The sequence below is a fragment of the Canis lupus genome, chromosome 11, assembly GCF_011100685.1.
Source record: "Canis lupus familiaris isolate Mischka breed German Shepherd chromosome 11, alternate assembly UU_Cfam_GSD_1.0, whole genome shotgun sequence".
NCBI lineage: Eukaryota > Metazoa > Chordata > Mammalia > Carnivora > Canidae > Canis > Canis lupus.
In genome coordinates this window covers 36,225,493-36,245,610 of record NC_049232.1, presented here as the reverse complement: position 1 = coordinate 36,245,610, position 20,118 = coordinate 36,225,493, and the positions used below count along the sequence as shown (strand labels likewise).

At 44.8% G+C, this 20,118-nt stretch overlaps 2 long non-coding RNA genes across 7 annotated transcripts in view; one reads left to right on the top strand and one right to left on the bottom strand.

Annotated features, from left to right (window-relative positions):
• Positions 1 to 11,694, bottom strand: part of LOC102155446 — a 123,651-nt gene extending 111,957 nt beyond the window's left edge. For 3 of the 5 annotated variants that reach the window (XR_005366788.1, XR_005366782.1, XR_005366783.1), the window contains exon 1: positions 11,571 to 11,694. This is a non-coding gene — a long non-coding RNA (uncharacterized LOC102155446). Of the gene's footprint in view, positions 1 to 1,351; positions 1,515 to 11,051; positions 11,225 to 11,570 lie in introns of those variants that run through there. The other 2 variants (XR_005366785.1, XR_005366787.1) reach the window with 2 other exon arrangements.
• Positions 1,824 to 20,118, top strand: part of LOC111098050 — a 34,049-nt gene continuing 15,754 nt past the window's right edge. The window contains exons 1-2 of one of the 2 annotated variants that reach the window (XR_005366790.1): positions 1,824 to 2,004; positions 9,625 to 9,844. This is a non-coding gene — a long non-coding RNA (uncharacterized LOC111098050). Of the gene's footprint in view, positions 2,005 to 5,538; positions 9,845 to 20,118 lie in introns of those variants that run through there. The other variant, XR_005366789.1, reaches the window with a different exon arrangement.

Sequence of the window (20,118 nt, the reverse complement as noted above, 5' to 3'; positions counted from 1 at the left end):
TGAACTATGTGCTTTAGCCACTCTGGATTATTAGGTCACCTCCTTTAAAAATCCCCTTCATTCTCCTTCTTTGGCATTTCATTGAGGCCTCTGCCACTAAAATGCCTCCCCCTCTCCTCTTGACCTAACGAAATCCATGTAGTTCAAACCCCCACTTCTTCCATGGAAGCTTCCATGGATCACCTTAGTCTAAATAGGTTTCTCCTTTCCCTGAGCACCTGGGGCAAGTTCATGCTCTTACCCACCAAGCCCTGCCTTCTGACTAGTGTCCTCATGAACCATCATTAAACATCTTTACTTTTTCTAATTATTATTATTCTAACATTTGGTGCCCTGTTCTGCCCATCTACCCAGAGCCAGCAGATACACACTTCACATACAGTAGCCACTCATTAAAAACCTGATACTTAAATTTGACCCACATGCTGGCAAAATTACTCTGATCAAAAGAAATCTTTCTCATGCATAAAGCAACGGAATTATAGAAATCCACCCCATTGAATATTTTTGGCTACAAAGGAAGGAGTATCTTTCCACAGTCTCAACAGAAACGGTGCATGTGAGTGTGTGTTTGGGGTACAGAAGTAGAGAGAGGCTTGTTAATTTTAAAGCCACATAGCATGTTTGGCTAAGACTGAGACTCCATTTGTGTATTTCAACCACGTAAAATACACCCTGGGATTCTGGACTGAGAAAAATAGCCATATAAGGAGAAAACAAGACATTCCCTATAGCTGCCCTTGTAAAACACTCCATGATTTAACCCTCTGCTCGGACAGATCCAGGCTCCTGCACTTTACAACTGCCAACAATCAGATTCCTGGGAGGAGCTCAGCCTGTGACCTGCACCAATGGGCACGGAGGATCACAGACCAAACCCGGCAGGTCACACACGGGGCAGCATGACCAAAGCTTTGGAGCCGCCTGCCTCTCTCCGGGCCGTTTGTCGTCCCGGCCAGGGCAGGCACCGAGATGAGCTGCAGCCCAGAGACAACTCTAAGGGGCTCATTAATCCTTCTTTCTTTAAGAACACAGGGATCTGGGGTCTGCCTCCACCTTCCAGGTGACGGTCCATCAATCTGCAGAATCCCTCCAGTGAGGTGGTGTGGGGGATAGGGAAGGGGAGATCAGGAGAAGAAAAGAGGGGCTCCAGGCAAAGCAACCAGCGGCAGGAGCTGCTCAACCCCCACCCCCCGCCTGCCCCAACAGCGCCCGTGGCCCCGCAGCGCAGCGTGCGCCCGGCTGGGACCTGGGCTCCGTGCAGACGAGGGGCTACAGAGCCAGGGGCCCACAGAGAACCCTGGGAGCCCTCAATTCACTCTCTTCCTCCTGACTGCGCTTAGTGACAAACCTGAGATGCGGCTTTCTGCATGGAAACACCGAGGTCCTGAGAGGTTCCAACGTCCCTCACGTGCAATGAATGGGGCTGTGACTGGGAATAATGACAGGAGCTCTGGCTGCCACTGCTCATTTTCTTCGGCTACGCGGTCTAATCCCTTCCCTTTTGGCAACAGACCGACCCCCCGCCCCCCCAGCCCCCCCAGCCCCCAGGCCCTGCGCCCACGCACCGACCAGCCGGAAACGCGACTGTTCCCGCCTCCGCAGACACTATTTCCCAAGTTCCCCTGCGGCTCCGAGGAGCCACGTGACTAGGGGCCAGTTCCGCCCCGGAAGTGAGCGGAGGTCACGTGCGCGGACGCTGAGTCGCGTCTCTGAGAAGGAGCCCCTCGCCCTTCCGCTGCCGAGGCTGGCGAGTGCGGGGAGGCCGAGGGGGGCGGCCGAGGAGGAGGCCGCTGGGGGGCCGGGAGGAGCAGCGCCGCCTTCCCGCCCGCTGCAGCCCGCCTCCCCGTGGATGTGCGAGGGAGAGAGGTGGGCTCGTCCGAGCCGCTGGACTTTTCCGTGGCTGTGTGGCCGCCGGCGAGCGTGGGAGGCACGCGGCTTGCTGCCGCGGCCGCTGCGTGTGGAGGATCGTGCCGGAGCGGCCCGCAGCGGCGGCAGAAGCAGGTGGGAGAGTTCACGGCCACGCCGCGGAGGCCTGCTCTCGGGGAGCCGGGAGCCGGGCCCTCCTGGCCCTAGGCGTCCCGGGGGCGGGGTCAGGTGGAGGGACCCTTTGAGCTGGAATCGAAGCACTGCCTAGGCCCCGGTCACTGTCATTACAAAAATGACTTCTTCACATCGTCTTCCTGATTTTTAGAATTCGCTTTAACTCTCTGAAGGGTCGTGTAAAAATGTCTGGGACGTACTTTTCACAGCTCCTCCTGTGAATTCAATGTTCGCCTTTTATTTGAGGCCATGAGGAATATATTAGAATTGTTGTATTTCGGAATATCTATCCCTAATCGTGAATCTTGCCCTAAATTCTGGTACAAATGGAATTCTGTTAACCCTGCCCCCTTCTTTTTTTAGCTTGGTAGGTCTTTTCCCATTCCTTCACCTTTGTTCTTTTCTCTACCCTTCTGTTTTACATGAGTGCCATATAAACCACATAGATTATTTTTTTATCAAATTAGTCTCTTTTAACCAACACATTTAGTCCATTTACATTTATTTAGGATTTATTTCTGCCATTTTATTTTGGGCTTTATATTTACCTTGCTTACATGATCTCTGCTTTCTTTATTCCTGCCTTTTAATGGACTAATCAAGTTTTCTTTTATCCCCTCTACTGATATAGTCATCATACATCTCATTTGTATGTCTGCATATACATACAACCCTTTTGGGTGTTACACTAAGGTTTTTATCATACTTGACTTTAAAAAGTATAAAATAATTAAACATTTCTACCCACCTACCAATATTCAGAACTCCAATCATCTCCCACTATTCTTTTTTTTATTATTATTATTATTTACTCATGAGACAGAGAGAGAAGAGACACAGGCAGAGGGAGAAGCAGGCTCCATGCAGGGAGCCCGACGTGGGACTCGATCCGGGGTCTCCAGGATCACACCCCGGGCCAAAGGCAGCGCCAAACCACTGAGCCACCCAGGCTGCCCATCTCCCACCATTCTTATATATCACTGGTGTTCAACATTGCAGTTCCGCATTGTTTTACACCCTTAAAATCTGTCAACATTATCGTTATTTTCCACAGACAGGGCCTGTTTAAATTTACTGCCCTTTCCTGAATTTCACTTCTTCCTTTTTGGTTCAGTTTTCTTCTACTTGAAATAAATCCTTTAGAGACTCCTTCATGACAGCCTTTGTTAACTAAAGCAAAATAGAATTTTGTCTTTGTTGTTGAATAATAATTTAAATGGATATAGAGGTGACAGTTTCTCTTACTCTTTTGGGTATATTGCCTTATTGACTTTTGGGTTCTGTTGTTGCTTTTTGAAAAGTCTGCCTGGTAATAGTATTTCGTTTGTAGGAAATATGTCTTTTCTCTGTGTTTGCTTTAAGAATGTTTTTGGTTTTGGTGTCCTGCATTTTCATTTTAGTGGACTCATGGTTTGGATTTATTCTCAGTCAGCTCCCGGCTTGCCATAGCTTCCTGAGTCTTACTATCTTTATCTTTCAATCATACGATTTTATATCTTTCCTTTTTGACTGATTCTTCTCCATCATTCTCTATTCTGTATTTGAAAATCATATTATTTCCCATTCTATCTTCCATATCTTTAATTACTCTCTCATACATTCTGAATTAGAATGAGACTTCTCTTCCAGCTCATTAATTTTCTCTTTAGCTATATCTAATCCATTAAAAATAATAACTATAGTTATTACTTCTTTTTAAAAAATCATTTTTTCTTTTTCAGATCTGTAGTCTCTTTTTACATGATATCTTACACATTTATTATGTTTTAAATTTCTTATTTTATGTCTCTAATCATTTTAAACATATTTGTAGTCCCTCTACAATAGATCTACTATCTGAAGTTCTTGGGAATCTAATCCTGATACATATTCTATCTGTTATTCTCCATTATGAGAATTGTTTCCTAATATATTTTGTAATTTGGGTTGGTGAGCTTGTCTTCAGTGTGGCTTTGTTTATGGGAACCCTCTGTGGTCTGGGCTGAGGGTATGACTCAACAGAGAGTTTTGTGTTTGGTTCATGGCTGTATGACATCATGGCCCATAATCACATTTTTTGTTAGTATCTCATCTCAAATATTTCTAGACCACATATATAGCATAAATTCAAGCCTCAAAACCAAATAAGGTCTTAGGTTCTTGGTTCAGAATTCTTGTTTCACTACTGAGAGACTTTTCTTTGTACACAGATTTCTGGATAAGACAGATACATTTATTTGTTCTCTCCCTGTGCTGATGGCTTACTTGGCAATGCCTGCATGTGGCCCATCACAGAGGCCACAGAATGTAGGTCTCAGCTTTCACAATTAGTTCCCTTTCCCATCCAAGCTCCCAAGATAACCAATGTAGTCTCTGCACCTTTAGGCTACATGTGGTTGGCTTATCTTGGGTCAGGAATCCACATCCAATGCAATAAGCTGCAAACAGTAACAGGGTTTCAGAGCACTTAAAGTTGGGCTGTTTTTGGATAGAGAATTTATCTAGCAAAGAGGCCTGGAGAAAGGAAGGAACTGATCATTGGAGGAAATAATTAGCATCTCTGCAACCAGTAAGTTTTCTCCAATACTTCTCTTGTGTAAACTATGCTCTTCAGTGATTGTTTAGCCTCCATTGTGGGCATAAAGTTGTTAAAGGTTAGAGTCTGAGTTGTAACCAGGGAGGGTGCCCAGAAGAGATCAAGGTGAGCGTGTTTCTGCATAACAGTGCAATTTGTTTTCAACTCAGATTACATTTGGAACTTACTCTTTCACATGGCAACCTGGCCCAGTGGCTGATATAATAGATATTCAAAAAATTTTTGTTGGAACAAAATATCAACACTTCCTCCACTCTGCAATAAAAAGATAAAGCAGCACATGGAGGGAGTAGGCAGAAAGTATTCAAAGAGAAACAGAAATCTCCAAGGCCATGCTAAGGAAACAAGAAATCTTTTCCAGAGAAATAAGTAACTTGAAGCAGGCAGTTAGCAAGGAACGCTGGAGGAAAGTAATATCTCTAAAGGCTTAGGATGTGGTATGGACTTTGAGTTAGTATATAAACCAAGATCGAGAGTGTTCTGCAGTTCATTAATAAGAGCCCTGTCACAGGTGGTGACATCCCACACAGACCCTCACAGCAGGGTATCACCTGTGAACATGGGAGTTACACTAAGATAAAGCACACCCTACAAAAACAAAGACAATTCTCTTAGGCACACCTACAAAAGGAATGTAAGGGGAAGGAACTGAAAAAAATGTTTTTAGGGGAACCACTGTGGTACTTTTTTATGTATATAATATCCATGTTAATTATGCATTAAGATATGTGTGGTTCAAGTTGTCCTTGGGATTCCTTCTTACTATTTCTTTTGGTTTCTGTTTTTAAAACCCAAGTTCAAGCATCTCTCCAAATGCTATTATAAATAGATATTTGAGGGGCTCCCTGGGTGGCGCAGCGGTTTGGCGCCTGCCTTTGGCCCAGGGCGCGATCCTGGAGACCCGGGATCGAATCCCACATCGGGCTCCCGGTGCATGGAGCCTGCTTCTCCCTCTATGTCTCTGCCTCTCTCTCTCTCTCTCTCTGTGACTATCATAAATAAATAAAAATTTAAAAAAAAATAGATATTTGAATTAGCTGAGAGCTGCAGTCAAAATTTGTGAGCTGAGAAAGCATTCCCCTTACAGAACGCTGCCATGCCTAGGATTCCTCTATTCTGAATATACTACTCATCAGATTGACCCTCCTAAGGAAATCTCCAGAATTTATTTTGTAAAAGTCTTAGGGGTGGCCATCTGGTTGAAAGATGGAGGCCAACAGACTTGATTTGAAACTGTTTGCATTTTTCTACTCAAATTGTGTCACTAAGGTGGGCTTGTGGGAGAGGAAGGTTAGACCCCATTGCCCAAGCTAGCCTTTGGTCCCACGGTACCTGAACACCGAAGGGAGGACTCTACATGTAAAAACTTTGGAGAACAAAACCCATAGCATGAGAAAGATGATGGTTCGTGCCAACCCAGGGCACAGAGAGGCTTTGTTGGGCAAAGTTTGGGCTGTTTGGGCTTTTCAGAACACTCAAAACACCTGTTGCCCAGGATGGGGGTAATCTCCATCTTGGTGGTGAAATGCTGAAACCCCTGCCAATGCTGATAGAACTCCTAACAGGATGCTTCCTTGATGAATTTACTAGAACTCAACTGTGTCACAGATACGAAACATCTCATACTAATCATGACCTCCACATTGAACCTTGGGTTGCTTTCCCAACAGTAGCTCCTGCAGTTGTTCTCAGATGAAATCAAATTACTGTGGAAAAAATGTGTGAGACCGCCCTTCCCACAACAGGGTGAAAAGGGCAGCTTCCCGGGTTACCACACGTTGAAAAAGCTATCTCACCAACCTACAGGTGGTGTTATTCAAGCACAAGAACGTGTGGAATGTGTCAAATGTGTGTGTCAAATGTGTGTCAAATTAGGTAGCCTCCCTCCTGAAACCGTTAAATCTTTGCATCTCATCATAAGAGGGGGGGGGGCGGGGTTCACAGAGGGGTTGTCGGTGGGAACCCAGCAATGTATCAACTGGAACCAAACATCTCACTGCAGAAACAAGAAGGTGCTTTGCAGTGGCCAAAAGAGAGGGACCGAGCCTGGCACATTAGACCTTCCTTTAGTAGTTCTTTCCAGAAATGCTCTGAGTGGCAGTTCCCCACCTTTTAGCATTCCCGAAAATATTTAAGATAATGAGACAGGCACTTGGACTTCAAGTTTCTATTAAGGAGCTTTAATGAAAAGACTCTTGTGTGTATATTGAGCCCCCAGAACTCTGGGACAGCTTCCGGCTGGAAAATGCCATTCCACACCCTCCTCCCCCCGGAGCTCTCTGGGCTGGCACCACAGAGACACACCTGCCGTGGGGACCCACCACTGGATGTCAGCCCAAGGTGTGAGTCCCAGGACATTTCCTGAGTCCTCATTTGGCTTTCTCACTCTCTCTGTCTGGGTAATTGGGAGAAATAAATGAGGTAACAACGTCAGGTGCATATTATGCCCTTCCGTTCCATGATCCTATGAAACCCAAGACAAGGTCTTGCAGTGGCTTTGTCATTACCCTGCGCAGTGGGCACTTGCGTTCTTGTTTGCCCGGCTCCAATTCCCTCTTTCCCTGATAACAGCCCCTCGGTCTTTTTCCTGGAGAACCTCTCTGCCATTGCTCATGGTTTGGGTGCCCTCCTCTGGCCAACAGCTGAGAACATGACCCAAGCCAGACCAAGTGGAGTTGCCCTTCTGGGAATGTGGATCTCGGGCAGGACCAATGCCAGGATAGAAAACTTTCAGAGCTAATTAAAGCTGGGCTCCAGGCCCCAAAGAGCCTGTCCATCAGTTCCAGCTCTGCTGCATCCCTGCAGTTCACCCTGACCCTCACCCCTTCCTCGGGTTCCTGGAGCTACTGCCTACCCTCACATTAAATTCCTCCTCCACCTCTCCAAGCCTGGTGGACTTCTGTCCTTTGCAACAATGTGTCTCAGCTCCCCTTTCCCTGCACAGAAGAAACCAATTGCCAAGTCACAGTAACTGAGGTGGCAGCAGGATGAGAAGTGAGCCTCCATCTCAGCAGCCTGTGCCCCCTCCACTGACCCCTCCTAGGACTCTCCTCTTGGCCCCTCACCTTCCCTCCCTGCCACATCGTTCTGCATTCCACATCATCCCAGCTCCCCAGCCATGATCTATTTCAACCCTCAAGTCTCCTTTTCCTTTGGTACCAGGTTATTTTCATAAATCTTTCATTTTAAAATAAATCTCAGTGTCTCATTCACCACAACATTTCTAAAATTCATTCCTCTGCCCCATTTCTCTGCCAGCATGCTCATTCCAGAGGAGGGCCCTTCCCACTTGAATGTTGGCAGCATCCTGGCCTCTTGGCTTCCTCTCCTGCCACCTTCCTCTCTCCCAGAGAGAAAATGAGGTTTGGACTTGGGTGGGTTGAAAGCCCATCCATGCATGCCATGCATAACATTCCCTTCCTCAGCACTGATGCATTCTAAGACAAAAAGGCCTTTGATAATGTTTCTCTTGGGGCCTGTTTGGCACCATTTTGCAAATTGAGAGACATTGGCTAAGTTCTTCCTGCTGGAGAGTAAGCAGTGGTCACCAACAAAGGGCAAGCTCAGTCACTACCCGGTCTATAGACTGCCTATACAGCTGAACCCCACAAGTCACCACATCCTCACCCAACTCAGGGGTTGAAGGCATGAGCATGGTACATGGATGGTATCTATTCCACCTAAACATGTTTTACCCAATCAAGCCACTACAAAAATGTCCCTGTTTGGCAGCCAGGGATCATACCCTCCCCTCAGGAAGTGGTTACATATTAAGAATTCAGGGTACCTCTTACAGCTGGGAAACACATTCTATGGGCTGTCCTCTGGGGGCCCATAAGGAATTCACACCTGTGATTAGGTTAACTGAAGGTCCGATTTCCCTAAAGCCCTGTACAGATCCAGTTGAGAGAGCAGCTCTCTGGCAACAAACTGAGATTTTTAGAGAGAAATAGTGGTACAACAGATTCGGGTAATTTAGCATATCACAATAAACAGTGTGACTAGAACTAAGCTAGCTATTGCCGACACACGCAATGAAGAGTGGTCTACCTATGTACAACCTAACCCCTATCATTAGATTTGTACCGAGCATTTTGAAAAGTCTTTCTGGTGTGAAATATTGAATTGGCTATTCACTAGAAATATCCCATGCTATTTAAAATTAGATTAGTATTTTACTTTTGTGTGGTATTCAGAAATAGCATGTTGTACAATAGAATTACCACATATGTGGAACATATGTTCTTGTTCCAGTTGGGAGAAATTATTTTTATAAATGCAGGCTAGAGAACCTATTTTTAAATGAATTCTCTTAAACTTAAAATTCATTTTGAAGCTAAGGCCCACCACCATTAAAGAGGAGAGGGAGGGAGGGTGGAAGGAAGGGAAGGAAAGTAAATAGGACAAAATTCAACATCTACTTTCATGGCCATGTTGATATTCAGTGAGTTCTCTAAAGGATCTCATAAATTCAAGGCTCCAGTCTCAGAGCTAGGTTTGATTCTCCTCGTCTCCAGCATACTCTTGTGCCCCTGAAAGTTGAATCATGGGCCGAAATTTCCAGTATTTTCCTTTTCTCCCTTCTTTGAAGTCCATTAATCTTCATGTTGATTTTCCCTCCACCCTCTTGAAAAAATGTATGCGTCCCCAAGTTGGAGAGCCAGGAGCTGGCACCTTGGGACGAGATCACATGGAACAAGAAAGGCAGGAAAGGCAAGCGCCTCGCCAGTGTGGTGAGCCACCACCACAAACCATGGCTGGCATCTTGAGAAGGGAAGTGAGTCAGTCCTCTGAGTTCTGTGGTGACGAACCCCAGAGCCTCTGTCACCCCCTTCCCTTGCTGTGGGTGCACGCCTGACCAAGCATGGGGCCTCCTGCTGGGATGCAGGGCCAGACAGATGTTCTTTTGTCCTTAACACAACCGTGCAAACTGCTGCTCTTGAATATCAAGTGTGGTTCATATTCTTAATCTAAACCCACTTTAAATCAATACATTCTATTTCCAGTAAAGAGAAGTTGAATAATACATGTCGACGGTGGACTGTGTACTTGGAACTTTTCTGAGGCGACTTCAGAACAGATGGAATTACTATATATGTACGTACATATGAAGAACAAACGTGTATAAGTAAGCATGAATCCGTGCCTTTGAATGATTACAACTGAATGAATGCAACAGAATGAATCTCCTCATCCAAACACTCCATCCATATAAAAAACCTGCACGTGAGTATAATGGCCATCAAAAGACAGACTGATGATGACACTAGGTGTCTGAAGGTAACTCAAATTACCAGTCCCTGGATGCCTGGGTGGCTCAGCAGTTGAGCATCTGCCTTAGGCTTGGGGCGTGGTCCCAGGACCCAGGATCGAGTCCCAAATCAGGCTCCCTCCATGGAGCCTGCTTCTCCCTCGGCCTATGTCTCTGCCTCTCTCTGTGTGTCTCTCATGAATAAATAAATAAAATCTTTAAAAAAAATTTCCAGTACCAATTGGCAAACAGAGCATAGTCTGATTAGTTACACAAAACACACACATACCCCAACCACTGAAACCTCAGAATCTTACCTGATTCTCCCCCTCCATTACCTTGTGCACTCATTTGATTCCCCAGTCTTGTTCAGTCTAGTTCTCATATTTACCTCCCTTTTTCCCTCCCAGCTATTTCAGGCTGTCTTGCTTCTTCCCCAGATTATACCAATGGCCTCCTTTTGGGCATGGACACTGCCTTTAAGAGTTCACCAACATGGGCAGGGCTGTCCAAGGATAGCACTCATCCCACCGCCTCTACTCCCTCAACCATAACAGACCACATTAATCAATCCCAGTGCCTTCCACATGGCTGCACAGCCCTTTGGAGCACAGCCCTCCAAGGTCACTACCAATTTATCAGCGTTCTTCTGCAAATGGAGTCTATTTACCATCCCCATCTAAGTCCTTTAAGACAAAGTTCTTCAACTAGGACTGAGCAGCAGCATCCCAGCTGCCTGAAAAACATGTAAGCATGAAAAATGGGCATTTTTAAATGGATCACGTGTGATTTTTTACATATATTCTTCATTGAGGACTAAACAAAATGAAGCCAAACCTGAACATTTTTGTCCCTTCCAAATCCTCTCTCTTGCCACCTGCTGCTTTACAATCTTCCCTGGTTCCTATTCCACAGCTACAAATCTTGTGCTTTCCCTAGCCAGCTCCTAACAACTTCTGTTTGGACACAGGTACATTAGTCCAAGACAAAACCAAGACAGGTATTACATCCTCCAAGAAGTAGATGTCAGGGTGGGATTCGATGTGCAAAGCTTTTCTAGGGCAAAAGCATGTGAGAGAAAATGGGAAAGGAGCCAAGAGAGGCTGGCACAGCTGTCGGGCTGCAGGGCAGATCTGACCCCATGAAAAGGAGAGAAAAAAGGTGGGCTGAAGCCTCCCTGACCTGCAGTGCAGTCCTATGGCAGCTTCTGGAGGTCCTGGAGCTAGTCACCCTGCAGAGGAGTCATGTTCTAGCATCCCTGCCGAGCTGAGTCACTGGTTGGGAGGAGGTCACCACTGAAGCCTCGACCAATGAATGACCCTCCTACACCTGGCGATCTAAGAGGTGCATTCCCAGAGCTGCCTCGCCAGCCACTCACTGCCAAATTTGACAAAATACAGGACACCGAGTTCAATTTGTATTCCAGGTAAACAAATTTTAGTCTAGTGATGTCCCGTGTTTTATCTGGAAGCCTTACCAGTAGCTCTTTCTGCATTAGGTCTCTGTGACGGTGCTCTAACTTTCAAACTGGATCTGTAATTTAGCACAGCCCTACCGAGTTCCTCCCACATCGTTCTCTCTCCTATGCTTTCGGCCTTCCCCCCACTACTCTAGGTCATCCTCTGGAAACACTCTTCTGGCCATGCTACTCTCCACCCGAGAAGCTGCCCACAGTTTCTTCCGATGGCTTTCAGAACGTACCTCTAATTCCACGGGCTGGTGTTGAGCCTTCACAACACTGATCCCCACTAACCTTTACAGCCCCTATGCTCCAATCAGCCCGGACCTTGGAGTTATCAGGACACGCTCTACAGTTCCAGACATCCTGCCTTTGTTCGCTCGAGTCCCCCTCCCTGGAATTCCCTCCCAGAACGCCTCCCCGCCCCCCATCTCCACATTTCCAACTTTGATCTGCACTTCAAGGCTAACTCAAATGCAGCTTTCTCCTTGAAGAGATAAGCTACGGACCCCACTGCCCCGCCCAGAATCCTGATACCTAAGGACACAGGAAGAAGCCGAAATAATATAGAGAGACAGGACCTGACCTGCCCTGAATGCCAAGCTTTCCATACAGAGTGGATTTTAGCAAACAGTGCTTCCCAGTTCCACGAGTGGCATTAACAGCAAGAGCTCTTGTACAACCAACAGGGTTAGTCTCGCTTAGGGTCCTGGTGCAGATGTTTAATTAATCAGGGCCGCCGTCCTTATTCGCCCTTGACTGGGTTTCCCCGATGATTACCCACCGGAAAGCTCAGCCCTTTAATGCAAACAATGTCCTGATTAGTGTTTTGTGCCGCACACCAGGTTAGGGGAGTAGGTCCTTCATTAGTGAGCCAGCCCGAACTGCAACGTGAAGTCCTGAAAACTCAAACCTCATTTCATACGCAACCATCTTCCCATTTTTCTCGCGTGTCAGCCCTTTCCATAACTCCCTTTCTTTCCTCCCAACTTTGATTTGGGGGAAGGAAGTTTGCACCAAGTGAATATAGAATAGTAAATTATTCTGACTTCGGCAGAGGTCTGAGGCTGACTTGGGTGGTGAAAATGCTCCCCTTCCCGCCGCGTCCCTGCCTCTCCACACTCAGGGGCCTGGGTGTGCCCTCCTTCTGCGGAAGGCACAGGTACTCGTTCACGCAGCCCCCTTACTGTCTCCCTCACTAGAAAGGGGGAGGAAATCGGAGGATGAAATGAAAACCTTTAAATAAAATATCATTCACACAAAGGAAAAGAATTTTCCTCTGGGTCATTATCAGTGGAAACCCAGTGAAAAGATAATAAGCACAAGATTCCTGATTAATTAAACATTTGTGCTCTTTGTATGCAATTATTCTGGGTAAAATCAACTCCGGGACATCTGTTTACTCAACCTTGGGCTGAGAAACCACCAAACTACCTCTGCTCTGTATCTCCAGGCACAATGTCAAGGCATAGAACTGATAGCTCATAAGCCTGAGGAATATGCCCACTAATTTTCTAGGTTGGAAACAGATGACCGTGCTACGCGAGCAATAAATTAGGAAGGCTGAGTAAACTCGTAGAGGGTTAATTGGGGAAATCTAAAGTGACGATATATTAATATAATACATATTTATCCACATACATAATCGTTTTATGCTACAGAGCAATTAAATGTAGGTGATAAACATTTTCATGAATGCTTCAATTAAGATTGCCTTTTATCCAGTGAAACAACATTTCTAGCTTTTTCCTTTTCACCCAGTGCCTCAGTCCGTTGGGGCCACCATAAAACATTACTGCAGACTGGGTAGCTTAGAAACAATGGAAAGGTATTTCTCACTGTTCTGGAGGGGAGACATCCAAGACCAGGGTGCCGCAAGGTCCAGTAAGCATCCTCTTCTAGGTTACGGACTGCTGACTTCTTGTGTCCTCACACGGGGGACAGTGGCAAGAGATCTCTCTGGAGCCTCTTTTATAAGGGCACTAGTCCCACTCATGAGGGCTCCACCCTCATGACCTAATCACCGTTCAAAGGTCTCACCTCCTAAGACCACCACATTGGGGATCAGCATTTCAACCATGTGGGGGAGACACAAACATTCAGACCATAACAACCAATAACTCTTATTCCCATAGGGGACAACTGCCCTCATAGAGGGCCCAGGACTTGGCTCCTCCTGGTTTAGAATAATCTCCTTATAGAAGGGGTACTCTAGGTTTAATTATATGGGTCTGGGCCAGTTTGAGATAGGATGGGATTAAGGCATTGTATTACTTTCTTGTAATAAATTACCATAAACTTAGTAGTTTAAAACAATGCAAATTTATTACTTACAGTTCTAGAGATCAGAAGTCCAAAATAATCTCACCAGGCTGAAATCAGCATGCAGATAGGGTTGTGGTCCTCCTGAGGCTCTAGGGGAGGATGCATTTCCTTGCATTTTCATGTTTCTGGGGGGAGCCTGTGTTCCTTGGCTCAAGGCCCCTTCCTCCATCTTCAGAGTGTATCACTCCCACTTCTGCTTCTTGTCTTCCTCTTATAAGGGCCCTTGTGATTAAATTGGGCCCACATAGATAATACAGGACAATCTCCCCACCTCAAGATCCTTAACCACTTTAGCAAAATCCCTTTTGCCATGTAAGAGAACATATTCACAAGTTCCAGGGATTAGAACATGGACATCATCTTTGGGGGACCATTACTCTGTCTGGCACAGACATACCTGAACACTGGAAGGCCTTTTGTGACTGACCAAGTGAGTTCCTTACTGATACTGAGATGATCAGTGACTGGAAGAGGCGGAGCAAAAAACAAAGCAAAATGTTGAAGAAGCAGTTGGTAGTTGCCAGTGAGCCCCAGAAATTCATGATCATCTGGGGACCTCCAGTTGCAAAAGGCTGAGTCTTTGAGGGGCTTCATGCAAACATCTTGGCTGGACTGAACACAGCCCATGATGAATTCCATCTCTAGCCTCACAAATTTATTTCTCTGGACCAGGCCACAGGTTGTGCTGCCCAAGTCATGGGGAATAAATTAGGATAGCAACTTCTAAGTCAGTGTGTCAAGGTTCACTGTTTCTCAGGATGTTAATAATTTGCCATACTAAAAATGCCTCATGGTCAAGTCCAAACAAATTTGAGAAAACACAGTGAAAGTCTAATATAATTAAATCTGAGTCAAAGAGATTTTTTTTAATTTAAGGATCTGTCAGAGTCTCAAGACATTCTTAAGAGTGTTATTAGAAGCAACAAACAATTCAAATACAATGCACCTCCAAATGTTCTGGCCTCAGAACCTCTTAGTAGCAGGGTACCTATTTGATCTTCTAGAACTTGGGTTCTATGGAACAGAGCTTGGGAAATGCTGAATAAGGATATTAACTGTTTAGATGATGATGCTCTGTCCAGGGTTTGATGAGGGCACTGGTAATTCAGTGTACAGAAGGTTGTTTACCGCTCATCAACCTCTTGGATGTGGGTGAAATGCCAGCACCCCAACATCTTACTCTATAAAGGCTTTTGCAGCAGAGTGGACAATTGAGCCAGCCGTGAGATTGAGGAGGACACCACACTCTATTAGAAGCATAACACTCCATTTTTCTTTTGTTCAGAGAACAAAGAGGCCTAGAAAGAGGGAGAGGGGCCCAAAGAAGTTTGACCATAAAAAGATCCTTTTATTTGCAAAAGACCTCAATTTCAGGTTCAGCCATGAAGTGTAGCCACCTAATGGGAATACAGAACAACTACTTTGTGTCTGAAAACACCCCTTGTTAAATGGCATATTTTTCCAGGAATCCAGACACAGGAAAGCAGTCCTTTGGGGGGGATCCCTAGCTGCATCTGGACAACAGGTACGGGGAAGGGGGAAGGCATTTACCCCCAGTCACTTGCCTCTCCATAGACCTGGTAGGCAAGGGCAGGGCACCCTTCAAAGCAGCCACAGTCACCCAGCTTGTGGTCCTCCTGCTGCAGAAATTAACATGACGTCACCATCCTTTCAGTTTTGACAGGTAAAGGAGATGGCAGCAGTAAGGACATGTGGGAGGTCTCTGGATCCCTATAATCTCCCTTGAGACTTTCCTGGTACTCAGCCAGTAAATTTAACACCTATGGGAAATGAACAATAGTTTCTTTGTTTCGACGTCTATTAGAAGATGAGGATCCCTCCCCTCTGGTGCTTACTGCTGGGATGCCCATCACCTCCCTTCAATCACAACCACCCTGTCCGAAGCCCATGTGCCTCCTTGGTCTTGGTCCAGTGGACTGTCCTAATCCTCTCTCCCCCCTCAGGGTCCTACAAGAGCTAGCAGGGGAAGCCTCTGGGTTCCCTCCCGCATCAGTCAGGAGAGGCTCTTAGGCTCCAGTAACAGACAAGCCCCATGTTCCAGTTGTTCAATAAAGTGGAAGTGAACTTTCTGCTCATTCTGTCCATCTCTCATAAGCAGGGTGCTCTATTCCACATTTGCCTTACTAGGGCTCAGGTTCACAGAAGCAACAAACAATTCAAATACAATGGAATGGAGCCTGATGCAGGGCCTGATCACATAACCCTGAGATCATGACCTGAGCTGAAATCAAGAGTTGGATGCTTTACCAACTGAGACACTCAGGCACCCCTAGCAGCTATCATTTATTGAATATCTGCTCTGGGTCAAGCAATTTTATAATCACTTGATCCTCACACAATATGTTTTTGAGTTGTTTACTTCTCCCAGTTTTCATACAAAGGACCTGAGTCTTCAAGACATTAAGTAACTTACTGTAAATCTGGCATGTGGCAGAGACTGGTTTTGCTTCCTGGTCCATCCAGCACCCAAAGCCCCTCTTTTAACTTATGTGGCTTCCTCACTCAAAGAACTTTCTCTGATTTCTGAGCTCATTTAAAATCTTACAAAAATATAAGGATTAAATCAGTCACCTATTTTAAAAAACTGTCTTATTGAGAAGCAATATTAATGAAAAATATAGCAAAAAGCACATACCAGTTAGTGTGACACTAACATCCATTTTCATTCATCTTCTGGTGAAATTGCTAGCATATTTCCTAACTCACACTTGTGAGAAGAACTTTATTTGTTCAGTAATTCTTTATTTTCCTTTTTTTCCCCAAACATCTCTTGACGAGTCTCTGCATAATTAATTCACATTTTAGAAGAGGCTTTTCAGTGCCAGAGCCCATTGAAGACTTCTGTGCTGCCCAGAAGCCTCTCATCAGTGACAGAGAGCTTTCCATTTGAGGTCCTTGAATTCATGCTCAGGACCAACGGAATGAATTCACACATTTGTAACGCTTTCAACTGAGTTAACTGCTTGTCAAAATATTTACATTTCCGGAATATTTTGATGTTTTACGGGGATAACGAAAGCAAATATTTAAAATCCAGACTGCTCTGGAAAATCCAAAATATATGGTAGTTATAGATTGTAACTGTTCCAAAACCACCAGTTGTGCTTTAGAAAATAAGGAACTCCCTCCTCCTGGTATTTATATCTTCTTGGTATAAATCAACTATGTTAGCACTGCCCAGTAGAAGGTTATTCCTCTTCCTATAAGTGACATGTTCCTAACTGGATCTCCTATCTCTCTTTCCCAGTGCTAACACCCTTTGTCTAAACCCAGTCTGCCTTTGCAGCTCAGTTCTTACCCCTGACTATGGGAAAACCAGAAACAATGGCTGAAAATACTCAAAGTCTGGGGGGTTGGGGGAAAGGCCTTCTGTCTTCCTCACAGCAAAATTTAAAGTCCCTTCCCTAAGGGATTAGGCTGTATTTAGAATGGCCCCTCCTCTACTCCCCACCCCTAATGGATGTCACCCAATTTACTTTCAGCAGATATTGGATGGGAACCATCAGCTCACTTAGATTTGTTCCTATCACTCATGAACATCTGAACATGTTCAATCCAGGGACTTGCCTCTGGTTCTTAGACAGGAGCAGCAGGAGAGAAGCGCTCAGAGCCCAGAACCCCTCCACCTAGGTATGCAGGCCAATATGGCGCAATTCCATAGAAGGGTTCCAAGTCAGCTCCCAAATTAAAGACTTTGGGTGGAGGGACTTTTGAAGGAGATTGCTAATGTTTTGTCTTTGCAACAGATTTTTATTCCCACTTTCTTAAACCAATCTACTACCTTTTAAGATTTAGTTGTGCTTCCAAAGAGCCCTCAAAGTAAAAGCCAAATAACCATAGCCAAAATCATTCAATCTTCTCTGCTAACTCAGATGACAAAAAGGCATGACTAGAAAGGGATTTCTCTGGAAAGGAATGTTGGTGGCCCTGAGTGATGTCTTCTGAATTCACATCAGCTCTGAAAGAAGGCCGCTCTTGGCTTTCCAAGGCCCCTCCCCATAATCCTCTGTAGCTCCCCAGGGTGCCAGCACCTTTCTGAAAAGCATTTTATGGAGAAGAAGTAGAACCAATCCTCCAACTGAGGGAGCTGGCAGGGAACATGCTTTGGGACATGACTCCACAGGGCGCCACTCCCACTATATTCTGTGTGAACAGGGATCCCTGGGATTATGCAGTTCTGATGGGCAAATTGAGGGTATGAAGGAGACTTCAATTTATTAATGATAATGTTTAAATGATCATAATTTATTTTTAAAGAAGTGAATGAATAAGGTCCAGTATAACAGGAAGAGAAACTATAACTGAATCACCAAACTGCTGTATTCAATAAAACAACTTATCTATTTTTTGTGCTCAAATATTCATTGATATGTGTACAGAGAAACCCACCTTAGACCTTCGGACCCCATGCAGTATGGAGCCAATGAGGTCATCCTCTGCTCTCCCCCTTTCGCCTGACCTCCAGCTGTGCTAAGAGTGAGGCCATAAGCTTCTTAGAAATAATGACATCATATCTTTGTCTCTGGCAGCTTCTTTTACAAGTTAGCCCAGGAATGGTTAGAAAATGACAATTCAAGGGCACTTGGGTGGCTCTGTCAGTTAAGAGTCAGTCTGACTCTTGGTCTCAGCTCAAGTCATGATCTCAAAGTTGTAAGATTGAGCCTCAAGTTGGGCTCCACACTGGGTATGGAGTCCTGCTTAGGATTCTCTCTCTCTCTCCCTCTGCCTCTCCCCCTGCTCTCTCATATGTTCTCTCTAAAAAAAAGAAAAAGAAAAAAAAGATAATTCATTTAAGAGGCCATGCAACAGGTTAACAAACATCACAAATGAGTTAAACATCATTCCATTCTGCTCTCCTTCTTATGGATCTTCCTGAACCCCAGAAGCTGGATTTCCACCCCAAAACTGCATTTATGGGACTACCTGGAAACTGGGGTTCCAGATGAGATTTATATTAGAAGGTGGAAGTGGGACAAGGCTGTGTTTTGTGCTCCTTCTGCAGTCTCCACTGGCAAATACTGCGGTGGACTGTGACCCAGTACTATGCTGAACTCTCAGTCATTGCAAGAGCTCACCCCAGGCCTGTTTCTTCTGTAAAGCAGGTAATAGAACAAATCTCCATAAACTGGATCAGGTGAATTCTATCTCCTGCTACTGAACCTGACTGATCCTAAGTTAATCCAACCCCAGTTATAATAGAAGAAATGAAAATTGGTTCTCAAATAGCAAAATACTTTAATGGCACTATTTTACACTGGTGCTGGTGCAATGAAATGGGTACTCTCAACAACACAGGTTGAAAAATAAGTATATGGTTTTTTAAAAAAATATTTATTTATTTGAGAGAGAGACAACATGAGCAGGAAGAGGGGTAGAGGGAGAATCAGACTCCTCACTGAGCCAGGAACCTGACATGGGCTCAATCCCAGGATTCCAGGATCATGACCTAAGTCAAAGGCAGATGCTTAACGTCTGAGCCACCCAGGCACCCCTAAGTATAAGCTTTTAAGGGAGCAATTAGGCAATAAGAATCCAGAACCTTAAGAAGTCTGTATAACCTTTGAGGTGCCTAAGTGGCTCAGTTAGTTTAGCATCCAACTCTTGATTTCGGCTCAGGTCATGATATCATGGGTTGTGAAGTCCACCCCATGTGGGGCTCCACATGGGGTGCCACATGAGGCTTCAGGCTGGGCATGGAGCCTGCTTAGGGTTCTCTCTCCCTCTCCCTCCGTCTCTCCTCTCACCTCTCTCTCTCTCTCAGAAAATTTAAAAAACATTTTTTAAAGTCTACAAACTTTGACCCTGGAATCCTTCTTGGAATCCTAATTTTAAAATGTAGAAAAAAGCTGTATGTATTATGAGGCCCACTGCTGCATTATTTATAATGGTTTAAAAGGGGAAACCAGCTAAAATTATGATCATATAAAGAATGTAAAATAATCATGTTCTCTCTGTGACTTGGCCATAGTCACATGGCAGTATGTTTACATGATTCTATTAAATTTTAAAATAAAAACATGACATTTTTGTGCAGTGTGGTAAAAACTATGACAAAACACAAAAATGCATAGAAAATGTAAACGCAATATGCCAAAGTGAAAAAATTATGTTCTCTGGGTGAAGAGTGTACACAGCATTTTTAAATCTCTTCCCTTTTCTGGTTTTGTTCCCTTAATTTCTTTAATTAAAATATACATTTATATATGGAAAAATAAACTTAAAAAAAAAGTTACTTCTAATGCACCAGCATAAAACCTTTTGTGGTTAAGTTTCTACTGCTCAAATTCATCATTCCCCTCCCCCATCATCCAATATTTATTAAGCAGACCCTTTAATGTCACAAGACTCTACTGCCATGCATTGATTTTTATGATCTTACTGGAAAACTGCTAGGTGCATAGAAAGGTATCTGTGCATGGTGTCTGCATGCACATCATATATCAC